This window comes from Adiantum capillus-veneris, chromosome 16, assembly GCF_014529385.1.
Source record: "Adiantum capillus-veneris isolate H3 chromosome 16, ASM1452938v2, whole genome shotgun sequence".
NCBI lineage: Eukaryota > Viridiplantae > Streptophyta > Polypodiopsida > Polypodiales > Pteridaceae > Adiantum > Adiantum capillus-veneris.
In genome coordinates this window covers 58,803,738-58,819,259 of record NC_140946.1, presented here as the reverse complement: position 1 = coordinate 58,819,259, position 15,522 = coordinate 58,803,738, and the positions used below count along the sequence as shown (strand labels likewise).

The 15,522-nt window shown below is 41.8% G+C and overlaps 1 pseudogene; it reads left to right on the top strand.

The window, feature by feature from the left end:
* The first annotated feature begins 807 nt into the window (after positions 1–807).
* On the top strand, positions 808–10,471 carry LOC147439117 (glucan endo-1,3-beta-glucosidase-like; annotated as a pseudogene).
* Positions 10,472–15,522: the final 5,051 nt, after the last annotated feature.

The following is a 15,522-nucleotide window of genomic DNA, read 5'->3' as shown; positions in this document are numbered from 1 at the left end:
GGTGGTCCAAGCTGTCTATTTCAAGATGTGTCTCCATTGATTGTGTCTGTTGCAACTCTCTTCCTCGCACCTCTCATAGCCAGAGTCCCTATGCCTTCCTGGCTCACCTTTCAAACACAAATCCCCTGACATTCTTGGTGAACCCGACATGAAACGAGCCAGGGTGAGAAGTGTTTGTGGAGAAAGATGTAGACACCGCAAGAGGCAGCCATGCAGAAAATGAAGCAGCAGTTTGCTACATATATGCAACAACAACAGGTTGCCCAACAGCCATATAATGTGCAAGAGCGGATTCGTAAAGCTTGACACACAGTTACAAAGAAATTACAATGATTTGAAGGCCAGGATATTAGAAAATTTTGCAATATCCATGAGCAGGCAATGGAAGATAATGGAATCAATGATTAGAATGTAGTGGAAGGATTTCATTTGATTGCAGTGCCAGAACTTAGAGGCTGAATAAAAGAGATTCAGGCGGTTCAAGGCCCAAATTGGCAAGAATTCAAGAAGGCTTTGCAGGAGGAATATTTTCTTGAAGATTCACAAAGGGTAACTAGACAAAGCTTTATAAAGTGGGTGTAGAGGAAAAACAAAAAATTATCTGTACGAGAATTATTACGGGAGTTTGAAAAGAAGTTCGAGAAATTGTCCTTGACAGAGCAACGTTCAATGAAGGACCAAAAGGTTGAACTATTCATTCATGCTCCTAATCCACGACTTCAAAAGAGTCTAGTGCAGTTGCTGAAGGATTCAACTGGGGAATTGGGCTGAATACTTGATTGGAAAATAGTCACTAAAGCGGTAAATATGATTGTGAAACGGCAGATGAGAGTTGATAAGCTAATTGTGACTAATGTCATGGATGTTGTGGAAGAGGAACCTAAGGAGAAAACAACCTCGACAACACCCAGAGTGGAAGAGCCAATTCTCGACGAATTGGTGAAAGGTATTCAAGAGTTAAATTTGAATTTCAAATCTATAAAATTTGAAGGGTTAGCGGCAAAGGGGTCTACTTTTGAGCCTAGACAACAACCTCCATGCAAAAGCTGGGATCGATGCATGTTGTGCGATAGTGAAGACCACAGGTATGTTAAGGAATGTGATGAGTTCGATGAAGTTTACAAAAGGAACGTGGTTTTCTGGAAGGACAAGAAGAATCACCTTAGGGAAATAGGTGAGATGCTCCGCTTGAACTTTGGTAGGGGCCGCATGAAAAAGCTATTGAAGACATACAGCATAATGTTGCTCTTGTGGAAGCAGCTACATATGGGCTGAAGGTTTGCGGAAAGGGTGACGATGATGGTGCAGGTACAAAGGGTCAATTGTGGCCTTATGCTTTAAAGACAACAGAAATAGGAAAGGTAACTTATGGGAAGCTACGACAGGTAGGGAATTCAATTCGAGAAACCATAGGGTGGACTGATCCAGAGGATTCCCTCTCAGTGTACACATTGATTGCTAAGTCTCAAGCTAATGAGGCTATGGTGGAAGAAAAGCGAAAAAGAGATGAAGAAGTTCCAAGGACATCAAAAAGGGCAACAAGATTCAGCAGCAAAAATGAAGTTCCTACTCCTAAGCCTGCTCCTGAAGTGGTTATGGAGGAGGCGGCCAAGGATAAAAAGCAAGGTAAGCCCAAGGGACCCTCGTATAAGCTTAAATCTGACATTGAATTAGCTACAAATCTAAAGAAAGTTTTTGAAGAGCGCATTCTGAATAGCAAAGTGGAGCTCACATTGGGTGATATTTTGGGAATTACCAAACGTGAGTTTCACAAGGAGATTATTGATATTTTCAAGAGGAAGTGGCATATACCAAGTGAGCAGGAGCTAGGATCAGTTAAGAGCCAGACAATTCGGCACATTGAAGCAATTTTGGATGATTATGAAGAATATTTGGCAGCTCTAGAAGAAGAAGAGTCAAGGTCTTGTTGGAATTAGGGTTGTAGAGAAACACACGCAGCTTGGAGAAGACGAAGGAAGCTCAAGGCACACAATAGAGAGTGTGCTACTTAGTGTGCAATGGAAAGATGGATAGCCCTAGAGTGATGGGCGTATATAAAATGCACGGGGGAAAAAACCTCCTAAAGAGGGAAAAAATGCCCCGGCGGTCCTAGTGTTCACACACATCACTACCACATGTATATGGTAACAAATCCCCCCTGGAGTGATGCGGTGAACGAGAGCTGGCACATGAGTAAAGGGAAGTGCCATGCCCTAAGCACATGGTCAGTCCACAAAGGGGAGTAAGCCCAAAGCTTTGCGGAAAGCTTCAAGCTTCTCATGAGACAATGCCTTTGTGAAAAGATCTGCAAGGTTGTCCCGTGTTGGCACATAAGCCAAGCTAATCTCTCCTGTTGAGAGCCTCTCCTTGACATAGTGGTAATGCACCTCAATGTGCTTTGTGCAAGCATGAAAAATTGGGTTCCTCGCAACTGCCAATGCGCTCTGACTGTCAGTGTAGATAGTGTTGGCAGTGTCCTGACCAACACCGAAATTAGACATAAGGCGTCTGAGCCATACACACTCAACCGTAGTTGTGAAGACTGCCCTGTACTCAGCCTCACAACTCGAAGTGGCCACAATAGGTTGCTTCTTACTCAACCATGATATACATGAACTACCAAGCATGAAACAAAAACCACTTGTGGACACTCTCGTGTCCAAACAACCAGCCCAATCTGTGTCTGAAAAAGCATGTAAGTCTGGCAGAAATGATCCCCCCTTGGGATAAAACAAGCCAAGATGTAAAGTGCCACTAAGGTAGTGGAAAATCCTCTTGACAGTCTGCCAATGCTTAGACCCTGGGCTATGCATAAATCTGCTGACCTGTGAGACTGCAAACTGAATATCCGGCCTCGTGTTGCATACATAAATGAGGCAGCCAACAACAGTTTGATAAAGAGTGACATCAGCAGGATCGCCAGCATCATGTAGACTCAACTTCAAACCTGTTTCCATGGGAGTGGAAATAGGTTTGCAATCCTCAAGTCCAAACTTACATAGCAATGTCTCTATGTAACGTTTTTGACACAAGGCAATACCACCATCACACTGCTTAAACTGTATACCCAAGTAATGATGCAACAGCCCCAAATATTTCATCTTGAAAGTAGCATTCAAATCAACCTTAAATTCAGCAATATGTCTCTCATTTGGTCCAGTGATCAACAAAATCATCAACATAAAGAACCACAATGAGAAGTAAATCACCCTCACGCTTTACATACAATGTGCTTTCTGTTGGACTGTTACGAAAACCTTGTTTGACCAAATGAGTGTCAGCTTTCTCATACCAAGCACGAGGAGATTGCTTCAACCCATACAAAGCCTTGTTACATTTGCACACTTTGTCCTCTTGTCCGTTTATGACAAAACCGCGAGGCTGCGTTACATAAACATCCTCAAATATGTCACCATTCAAGAAAGCAGTAACAATGTTTGATTGATGTACATCCCAACCAAAATGAGCTGCCAATGCACATAGAAAACACACAGTAGTCATACGACAAGTGGGAGCAAAAGTCTCTTCATAATCTATGCCTTTTTGCTGTGCATAACCCTTTGAAACAAGTCGAGCCTTATCGCGATCAATCTCACCATCTGGCTTGAGTTTCAACTTGTAAACCCACTTTGTACCAATGGCCTTTTTCCCAGGAGGCAAATCACATAAAGTCCATGTGTCATTTTCTATGAGTGCATCATATTCTGATTGCATGGCGGCCATCCAATTTTTTGAATTTTGTGCTTCATCAAAAGACAGAGACTCCTCAACATCATGTAAGCTAGACATAGCCAAAGCATAACAATCTGATGCATACGATGCATGGCGAGAGCCTGAACGAGTATGACTAGACAAATGTGCATCCAATTTACTGTCACGCAAAGTGTGTACCAGCCATTTTGGCATACCTCTAGCCTGCTCATTTTCAACCCTTTCCTCATCAAGTACATCATGTACATCTACATCAGTAATAGGCTGATCTAAAACATTTTCAGAAACCCCCATAGGCTGTACATTCGCCTCATTGGAACTTACATTCGTATTTCCACCATTGAAAAGAGGCACCAAAGTGTCATAAATGTCCTGTGAGCTTACATTACTGTCTCTAGTACATGACAGCAAGGGCTGAACAGAATCTTCCACAAACACTACATCCCATGAAACCAGAATACATTTTGTTTGCGGATGATACAACTGGTAACCTTTGCTTTCAGCACTATAACCAACAAAAATACATTTGACAGCCTTATCATCCAATTTTCTGCGCTGCACTTGTGGCACCAAAGCATATGCCAAAGAACCAAAAACACGCACGTGCTCAATAGAAGGCTTTCTATCATGCCATGCTTCATATGGAGTAATAGACTGCAAAGCTTTCGGGACACCTGTTAAGTACATAAGTGGCACACATGATGGCCTCAAGCTAAAAAGAATGCAGCAAAGCTTGACTTTTGACCATACATCGTGCCATTTTTGTTAGTGACCTGTTTTTTCTCTCAGCAACACCATTTTGCTAAGGTGTATAAGGCATTGTATATTGGTGTTTTATTCGAGGACTAGCCAGAAATGCATTAAATTCATGAGACATATACTCCCCCCCCGTCGATCGGAACGGAGGATGCCCATAGTACATTTCGAGACATTTTCAGCCATAGCTAGAAATTGTTTGAAGCACATAAAAACTTCGGACTTCGCTTTAAGCGGAAATACCCATGCATGCCTGGAGTAATCATTAATGAAAGTCATGAAGTACTTGTAATTGCCCAAGGACAGAGTTTGCATGGGCCCACAAACATCACTATGCACAAGCTGCAACCTGTATGTGGCCCTAACTGAACCATCCTTTGGAAACTTAGAACGCTGCATTTTACCCAGAATACAGCCTCCACAAACATGTTTGACAGGTGCTTCAAGAGGCGGCAAAGAAGCAACCATATCAAATTTCTGCAAACGCAGCAAACTGGCAAAATTGAGATGACCAAAACGTGCATGCCAAAGTTTTGCATCTGAAATAGCCCTTGAATCTACAACAAGATTTGCAAAATTTTGTCCACACTTGTCATACAAAGTGAGCTTATACAGCCCACGGCACAAAAGCCCAGATGCAACAATTTCATCACCGAAACTGAGATCATGAACTGTACATCTGTCATCCACAAATTTGACTACAAGTCCAAGTCTAGCAAGTGCGGATACGGAGAAGAGATTCTTCTTGATCCTAGGTACATAAAGTGCATCAACAAGTGTGAAGGAGCTGCCATTAGCAGCAGTGAGCACAATCTTTCCAACTCCCTGAACTCGATAAGAGGCGTTGTTGGCACAAGTGACTGAATTCCCATGAGGGAAAGACTCGAGAGAGGTAAACAATTCATGATGTGAGGTAATGTGCTTTGTAAAAACACTGTCGAAATACCACACATGTGAATCTGTAGCAACTGACAAGCATGCATCATGGACATCCGGATTGTAAGTGCACTCTTCACGAAAAGCCCATTCTGCATCAACATCAGCATTACAGTCTCCTTTCACAGAAGACTCAACAATGGCTGCATTTGTAGTGGAACTAGCATTCACAGTGGAACCACCCTCTTTCTTCTTAGCCTCTTTGGCCTTCAACTTAGGACACGACTTGATCAAGTGATCATTAGATTTACAATAATGGCAACGCATCTTTTTTTTGCCCTTGTCACCAGAATTTCCAGAAGAATTGCTACCAGCAGAAGCATTAGGAACAGAATTTTTGCCACTCCAAAAATCTGAGAAGACCGAGCTCTACGAGCTCGCCCAAAGTATTTGTCGACCTGCGAACGCTTGCCAAAGCTCACTGAAATTGGAGAAAGTGAGTAGGCGTGTGCTGGAGCAGCTGGCGACTAAGCCTGGGAGGACGCAACCTGCTCTGATACTAATTGTTGGAATTAGGGTTGCAGAGAAACACACACAGCTTGGACAAGACGAAGGAAGCTCAAGGCACACAATAGAGAGTGTGTTACTTAGTGTGCAATGGAAAGATGGATAGCCCTAGAGTGATGGGCGTATATACAATGCACGGGGGGAAAAACCTCCTAAAGAGGGAAAAAATGCCCCGACGGTCCTAGTGTGTTCACACACATCACTACCACATGTATATGGTAATAGTTCTATGGTGGTGTCAAACCGAATTGTACCAAAGGTAAGACAAGTTCATGTTAATGATGATGAAGACAATGAAAGTATACCCAGGAGTCATTTTTCAAGGACTCATTGGGCAAGGGCAACAACCGAAACTGTTGTGAAGCTTGGCGACATTGAAGAACCGGTCTTAGCACTAATAGATCATGGATCGGAGATAAAGTTGATGGCAAAAAGCTTGAAAAAAAAGGGAATGTGGCCTATTGATGTGGAGAATAGTTGGCGTATTCCAACTGCCAACATGCTTCCAGGCGACCTCTAAGGTGCATGTGCAAATGTTAAGGTTATAACTATAGGGGATGTCTGTGATGAGCAAAATTTCTTTATACAGGAGCATTCCTTTTATCCATTGATTTTGGGACAACCCTACATTACGGTTGTGCAAATGGAAACCAAGGTATTGGATGATGGCTGATCAGCCTATCCCAGGGTTCGGAGCGGAGATGGTAAGAAAGAAGTTCAGTTCTTGACTATATGTGCTGACCATGCCAGGAACAAGGATAGTTTTCGTGATCATCCATTGCCAAAGATACACAAGGAGTTTAAAGAATACAGGTTTGCACAAGATTTTCTCGGAGTGCCACTATCAAGCGGGACTATGGTGGTACAAGTGAGGAGAAGTTCTTGCAAAGAGAAGCTTTCTCTTCAGGGTTTTTGGGGTTAACATATGAGGTTCAATACCTTACAGAAAATTTAATGATTTGCCAAAGTGGGAAAAATAGTACGTTTCAGGTATCCAAAGTGAATTGCAGGGATGTGATGTGCTTCAATCAGATGATGTGATTTTAGAGATCTTTGAAGAGGTATCTTATGTAGATACTATGTCAGAGCTTGAGGAGATTAGGCAACATAGGTTACAAAGTGGAACAGAAGTGATTAAGGTCCACTCAATGGACATGTATGAAGAATTGGGTATATATGAAGCACTTATGCATATTGAGGATGATCCAGGTAAAGCAGTTGAAGCACAAGTAGAGACAAAGTACAAGACTGTTGTAAAGAAAGTGAGACCAGTGGCTACATTGCTACCAGAAGGAAGTGATGGGGTGATCAAAGAAGCTTCTCGACAACCTATACTCAGGAATTCAAAGAACATAGGGCATAAATTTACTAAGGAGACATTGCAGCAGCTGAAGGTTGGAGAAGATGGTTTTCTCAACGAAGAGGAAATCAAGTGTTTTCAAGGTATGCTCGAAAAACATGGTAAAACTTTCGCTTTTGAGCTCAGTGCGATTGGGTGTCTGGAGCCAAGTGTCATTTCACCTATGGTTATATTCATTGTTCCTCACATGCCATGGAGCTTACGTCCTATTCCAGTTCCTAAAGCTCACTTGCCAAAGCTTATCAATTTGCTTAATGAAAAGATACAAATGGGAATTTTGCTAAAAAAAGTCCTCTCGTCCCCTCTCTTCTTTGACCAACCCATTTTTGACTCTCTCTCTCTCTCTCTCTCTCTCTCTCTCTCTCTCTCTCTCTCTCTCTCCAAACCATGACCTAAAAGGCTGCAATAAATAAACTTTTTCAAATTTTCATAGTGGAGTTGATGAGCTTACAAGACACATCCGTTGCATTAGCTAACCTCTTGACATCAAGTTGAATTTTTCTATTTTCACCATGGGACACATTCAAGGGATTCAACGACATGTTGTTTCCGTATAAGTTGGTAAGGGTATGTACATAGAAGATGTGAAGAAGAGCTCCTTTATTGTGATCCTTGGTCAACATCTCTTCATAGCGAGGAAGCTCGTCAACATCACCTCTATGTAAAGCCTTTCAAAACATGTGACACATGCATGGATATTGTAGTCGATCGTGTGAGATGCATGCGCGGTATTCTGTGGAAGAGTGAAAGCCTCTTCTATTTCTTACACGTTGCGTATTTTTCTTGCAGCCCAATATATGTCACGGAGAGCGGTAGCATGCCTTCCGCAACCTAACTTATCCAAATAGCTGTCTTTCTATGTTTTAATATCATTTTTACCATTTTTTTGAAATTTAAAATCAAATATTACTTTTTTTCACAAGCAAAACAAAGAGAAATACCAAAATTTAAATGATTTAGCGCCAAAGCGCTGGTCGTAACCACGATAATATTTGTGAGAATAAATGCGAGAATAAAGGTAAGAATATACGCGGTAATTTCCATAGTAGTGTTAAAAATGCTAAAAAAGTCCTCTCGTCCCCCTCTCTTCTTTGACCAACCCATTTTTGACTCTCTCTCTCCAAACCATGAGCCGCAATAAATAAACTCTTTTAAATTTTCATAGTGGAGCTGATACATAGTTGAGAGCTTACAAGACACATACGTTGCATTCGCTAACCTCTCGACATCAAGACATTGAATTTTTCTATTTTCACCATAGGACACCTTCAAGGGATTCAACGGCATGTTGTTTCCCTATAAGTTGGTAAAGGGTATGTACAGAGAAGACGTGAACATTCACAAGTAAAACTTTTCAAATCTAAATGATAGTTAGGGTCATTATAGTGTTGATAGGGATCTTGCTTATCACTTTATATTGAGCACTTTTTCCGCCTAGCTAGACACAATATAGGTGCCGTGGGAATTTTGACGGCAACTTTCAATTGCTACTCAGGCTGCTAGTCTACTAGCAAAGGCATCCTTCATGAAGTTTGTTGTTGTATGAAAGCTAATGACATCCACGTTGACTGGGAATTTTTCCTATTAATTATCACCCAACTTAAAAGATTAATATCCGGATGGTGAGACTCCTATCCTAATGCTTTAAAAAAGGATAGGAGGCTGAAGTTTAGAACCAGGCTGGCGATAAGAAATGAAGATGAGTTATATAGCGTTCACGGTTTGTGCGTTAGTAGCAGTAGGTAAGCAAAATATTTGTATGTAGTATTTACTGCGTTATGTTCTCCTGTAGGTTGTGACGTGTCAGCGACGACGATGGGCATAAACTACGGCAGAGTGGCGGACAACTTGCCGCCTCCTGCGCAGGCAGTGGCACTGATGCAGGAGCTGGGCGTCGGCAGCGTGCGGATTTTTGACAGCGATCCGGGTGTGCTGAAAGCACTGGCCAATACCAACCTCACGGTGCTAATCACCGTCAAGAATGAGGACTTGACGAGCATGGCAAACAGCTCAGACGCGGCTGCACGCTGGGTCGGAACCAATATCCTGCCCTACTACCCGGCCACACAAATCATTGGTGTCGACGTGGGCAACGAGATCCTGAGCAACCACGACGACACTGCCACGTGGTCGAGCTTGGTCCCCGCCATGCGCCGGATACAAGCAGCCATTGCGATGGTACGTGCGACTCTCCCCGTTAATACTGTTTCGGTACGTGCAACTCGCTATCTAACCACGTTCCGTCGGGGTCCCCGTCGACTTCATCACGTGGACACGCAGGCCGGACTGGCTGATAACATTGTCGTGAGCACCTCCGTCGCCGCGGACGTCCTGGGCGCTTCCTATCCTCCTTCTGCCGGTAGCTTCAGAGCCGATATCACAGACACCATCATCAAACCCCTCCTGGGATTCCTCTCAAACACCTCCTCTCCTTTCCACCTCAACGTCTACCCGTACCTCATGTGGTCCTATAATTTGAAACAAATCCCGCTCCCATACGCCCTCTTCCAGGCTGATACCAGATCCTAGGTTCAAGATGGAGATCTCATTTATACAAACCTGCTAGATGCGCAGCTTGATGCTGTGTGGGCGGCCATGGCCAAGCTCGGCTTTCCAAACATCTCTCTCGTCATTACAGAAACGGGCTGGCCCACGGCCGGCGGCGTCAGTGCAACCCCAGATCTTGCAACGACTTATATGGAAGCCCTCGTGCAAAAGACGCTCACATCTCAAGGCACCCCCTCGCACCCGAGAACCCCCATACCAACTTACATCTTCGCTCTCTTCAACGAGAACCAGAAGTCATGAGGAGCACCTACTGAGAAACATTCGGGTCTTCTCTACCCCAACGGAACACGGGTGTACGATGTGAGCATCACTGATTCAGTAGCTGTTCCCGCCAGAGCCAAGCAATGGTGCGTTCCCGCTACTACTTCCAATGACACAAGCTTGCAGCTGGCTTTGGACTTCATTTGCTCCTCTAATGCTGCGTATTGCTCCGCTATCCAAGATCCCCAGAAACTGTGTTTTCTCCCTAACACCTTGATTTCCCATGTCTCATTTGCAATGAACGCATACTGGCAAACCAACAAATCCAATGGATCCACTTGTGATTTCTGGGGTATCGGACAAATTATTATCACAGATCCAAGTAAGCATTATATGCCATCCCGTTTAACCATCTGCAATATGTGTGTTTGACATGAGTATGTTGGAGCTATATACGGCTCACTCTACTCAACTTGGTCTCACTTATATATTTGTATCTTGTTTTAAATATGAATCAGTCTTTGGAAGTGTATATGGTGTGTCTTTTGTTTCGTCTCTCTCTCTTTCTCTCTACATCTCAACATGGTATCAGAGCAGTAATGATCATGCGTCGATTCAATTCATGGTGACAAAACAGTATGTGTATGCGATTAGCATGTAAGATTCAAAAATTGTTACAAATTTTATTTTTAAGCATTGATTCTTGTTAACTGTGGTTATTTTGTGTTAAGAAGAATATGATTAGTGTTTTGTGTGACGTTTATTGCTAATCAATCTAATCGTTGATTACGTTTTCTTGTTGATGACACCTTGAACTTCATCTCAAATTTTTTTGCTGTTCTGCTCAAAATTTGGAGAAACGAAAAAAGCGCAATGGAGCGTAGCGCAATGGTACTTTTCATCCAAAACTTGTTCGTCTCCTCGAGCTCTTCGATTTGAGTTTTAGGTTTGCCTCAATCGGAGTTCGCAGCAGAAAGTTATGTTGTTTTTACTGCAATCGAGCTTGACGCAGCTTTCTTCGTCCTACTTCTTCGTGAAGCGTCCGCGATCGTTTTTCTTATTTTGGCGTTAAATTTTTCGAGAAGATTTAGCTTTTTGCTATTCGTATTGTGGCCGTCAATCTTGCGTCTCACACCACTCTATTTTGAGGACTCTTTTATTATTAACGTCTCCTTTATCCTGCCCTTTTTGGGTGACGTCTCTCACATCTTTGGAAGTTCCTTGAGCATCCTTCTTACGTTTATCGTTGACAGAACGCAGTCCTCATATCTCTCTCATTCTCAATTGCGGCCTTCACCATATATAGTGTGCAAATTCTGCGATCTTATCTTATACGTCTTCTCGCAACAAGATATGGCTATGAATATTCTAATCAACGGCTTTCCTTCTGCCCAGCGTTCTGTTCCTCCTTTCCAAGGTCAAGGTTTTCCAGGCTAGAAAGCAAAGATGTTGTTAATTCTTGAAGGCGATGAACTCTCCAATGTTGTTCTTGGAAATCGTGTTTGTCCGTCTCAACCTGTTGATACGGATAATGATAACGTGTTTATCACTTAAGGACCTATATTTGAAGATTGAAATGTTGCCTATACGGATTGGCAACGACGTGATAAAGAAGCTCGTTGGTATATTCTTTCTGCTCTTACTGATTCCTTTTTGCTTGATATGTACGAACTGCCTACTTCCCACGATGTATGGAAGTACCTTATTGCAAACTTTCAGAAGAAATCTGTCACAGAAATACTTTATTTGAGAGGGTTGCTTAACAAGTTACAATATGAAGTTGGTACTTCCATGACGGGACATATTGAATCTTTCAAATCTATTATTAATCAACTTGCTGCTGCCGGTGATCCTGTTCCACAAAAGCAACTGATTACACTTCTCCTTGATACGGTGAAGGACTCTTCTTATGATAACATTGTTACTATTCTCTCTAATAAAGATGGTCTTGATTTCCACCAAGCCTGCATGTCTTTAATTGATTACTCTCAACGTCAAGAACGTCGTAATGCTAGTCATGATACAGCTATGATTTCACACGAGGTGACTGAGTCACAACAGATGGAACGGGCTTTTTATGCTCGAAGGCGTCCATTTCAACGAGGAAACCGTAGAGGTGGCCGTCGCGGTAATATTTTCTCTCGTCTCAAATTTCCTAATAAGCAATGTTTTGACTGCAACAGAAATGGCCATACTGAAGATGATTGTTGAGCACGTCAATATGATGAAGAACACAATATTACCACAAAACAACCACGTTTATCTAGAGACTCTTCTTCTTCTTCTTGTGAATATTGTGGACGATCTGATCATCCCACTCATATGTGCTATAAGCGTCGATTCGACACAGATCGAAATAGAGCATATGCTACTGAACATCGAAACAACATTGTACCAGAAACAAGCTGCGTCCTATGTTCAGTTGCTCCAGACAGAATACTTCATGTACACGATGGATCACTTTTTATTGTCGATTCTGGTGCTACAGGAAATATGACATATCAGTCTAAGTGGCTCCATAACTATCATCCACTGCCAGTTCAACGTGTTGTTTATCTTGCTGATGATACTACTTGTCAAGTAAAGGGTATTGGAGACTTATATCTTGGTACCTTATCTTCTTCCACTCGAATTTTGTGATGAGTATTACATGTACCAGATCTTCAACGTAATCTTCTTTCAGTTGCTAGACTTGTTGATCTTGGTCTGTTTATTGGATTTGATCATACCAAATGCCGAATTGAGAAAGATGGACAGACTATAGCCACTGCTCCTCGAAATGGTAATTTGTTTGAACTCTCTCTCAACGATGTTGTAGCAAATGTTGTCACTGCTCCAGGTGATCATGATTGCAAAGTATGGCATCACCGTTTTGTTCATGCTGATTTCTCAAAACTCCTTGATCTTTAACGTCGTGATCTTGTTCATGGCATGGATCTTAAAGCCCATCCTCATATGGGAATTTGTGAATTTTGTGCTATTGGGAAACACAATCGCAAACCCTTTTCTCTTTCAAATACAACTCATTCTCATGACATATTGGATCTTGTTCATACTGATATATGTGGACCTCTACCTTCTTCGAGATCACAATATCGCTACTTCATTACTTTCATTGATGATTTTTCAAGGTATACGACTGTATTTCTACTTAGACAAAAACCTGAAGCCTTATCTGTTTTCAAACAATTCCACAAGGCTGCGGAATTTCAAACTGGTCGTCGCCTTAAGAAGCTTCGTAGTGACAATGGCGGCGAATATGTTTCTTGAGAGTTTGTGAGTTACTGTGCTGACAGTGGAATTCATCATGAATACACTATTCCATATTCGTCTCAACAAAACGGTGTTGCTGAACGAAAGAATTGCACTATTCTCAATGCTGTAAGATGTATGCTGATTCATTCTGGCTTATCTCGTGTTTTTTGGGCTGAAGCTACTTTGACAGTAGTATTTATTCAGAATCATCTTCCTACTACTGCACCCTCTGGTAAGATACCCATCACAGCATGGACATGTGACATTCCTTCTGTATCTCATTTTCGAATCTTTGGACGTATTGCTTATATTCATGTTCCCAAAGAAACACGAACAAAGCTTGATGCTCCTCGTCTTAAAGTTATTTTTATTGGATATTCTGACACTTCCAAAGGCTACAAATTCTATGACCCTTCCTCCAAGAAAGTAATTGTGAATCGTGATGCTACTTTTATGGCTCATGGTCCATGGATGATTCTGATGATACTAAATCATTGCTTTAAGCTTTTCCATTTCTTTCAGAAGATGAAACTCTTCCTATAGAGCAACTTTCCTCTTCACAACCATCCATTCCGAATGTTGCCAATGATGATATTGATATTTTTGTTGATCTGCCTAATGATTTTGAACATGGCTCATGTCATGTTTATGATGACGATATTGTTGATAATGCTTTTTCTACTTCCAAAGATCCCATTACTTATGATGAAGCTATCTCTTCACCACAAAAGGATCAATGGCAAGAGGCTATGGAAGCAGAGTACGATTCTCTTATCTCTAAAGGTACATGGATACTAACTGAATTACCTCTTGGTCGTACAACTATTAAATTTAAGTGGGTGTATAAGACAAAAGTAAAAGCAGATGGATCTTTTGACAAGTTCAAGGCGCGTTTAGTTGCAAAAGGTTACTCCCAAGTAGCTGGTGTTGATTATCAAGAGACTTTTTCACCAGTTGTTCGCATTACAAGTGTTCGAGTTTTATTGGCATTTGTTCAATTTGATTTAGAAGCTCATCAAATGGATGTGTGAACTGCTTTTCTTAATGGTGACTTGGAAGAGGAAATTTATATGGAACAACCAGAAGGGTTTGTTATTCCAGGTAAAGAAGACCTTGTTGCTCAACTCCATAAGGCACTATATGGTCTCAAACAAGCTTCGCGAGCCTGGTATACAAAATTTGATCTTTTTCTCACCTCTAAAGGATTCATCTCTTGCTCGTCAGACCCCAACTTATACATAAAACGCCAAGGTAGCAGTTTTGTGATTCTTGCTCTTTATGTGGATGATACGATCCTTGTTTCCAATGATTTGGGATTTCTTCAACAAGTGAAAAAGTTATTGTCTTTTGCATTTGATATGGTGGATCTTGGAGAGATTCACTCGTGTCTTGGCATTCAAATCCAACGGAACCGTACAAAAGGTATTTTATTCCTTCGACAGTCAAAGTTTATTGCAGATACTATTCAAAAATTTGGTATGGAATCTGCACATTCAGCCAACACACCTTGTCTTGCGAGCTCTACGAAGAACACTTCTGACAATGGCGGTCAACATGTCACAAATCAACCTTATGCTAACTTGATTGGATGTCTTCAGTTTGTTGGCATGAACACTCGTCCTGATATTCTGTTTGCTGCTAATTATCTTGGACAACATCTTGCATGTCCTTCTCTTAAGCATTGGTCTGCTGCAAAGCGTGTGTTGAAATACTTGAAAGGCACTACAGATTTTGGTTTAGTCTATCGACGACAACTCACATCGGATTCTATGCAATCTCTTTCTCTTTTGGGTTACACAGATGCAGACTGGGCAAGCTCACATTTATCTATGCGATCTACTAGTGGAAATTGCTTCTTTATAAATGGTTGTCTTGTTTCTTGGACTAGCAAGAAACAACGTTGTGTTGCAGTTTCTACGACTGAGTCAGAATATGTTGCGGCATCACTTGCAGCTCGTGAGTTGATTTGACTTCGACAAATGCTGGTTGATATTGGTCACTCTCCTCTTTCTAGCATACCCTTGCGGTGTGACAACCAAAGTGCTATTAGTCTTGCAAAAGACTATGTTCAACATAATAAGTGAAAGCACATTGATGTCCATTATCATTATGTCAGGTATGAAGTACGCAAAGGAACCATTATGGTTGAACACTATCCAAGTGACCAGATGATTGCAGACATTTTGACCAAATGCCTCAACGAGTCACGTTTCATCCTTTTGCGCTCG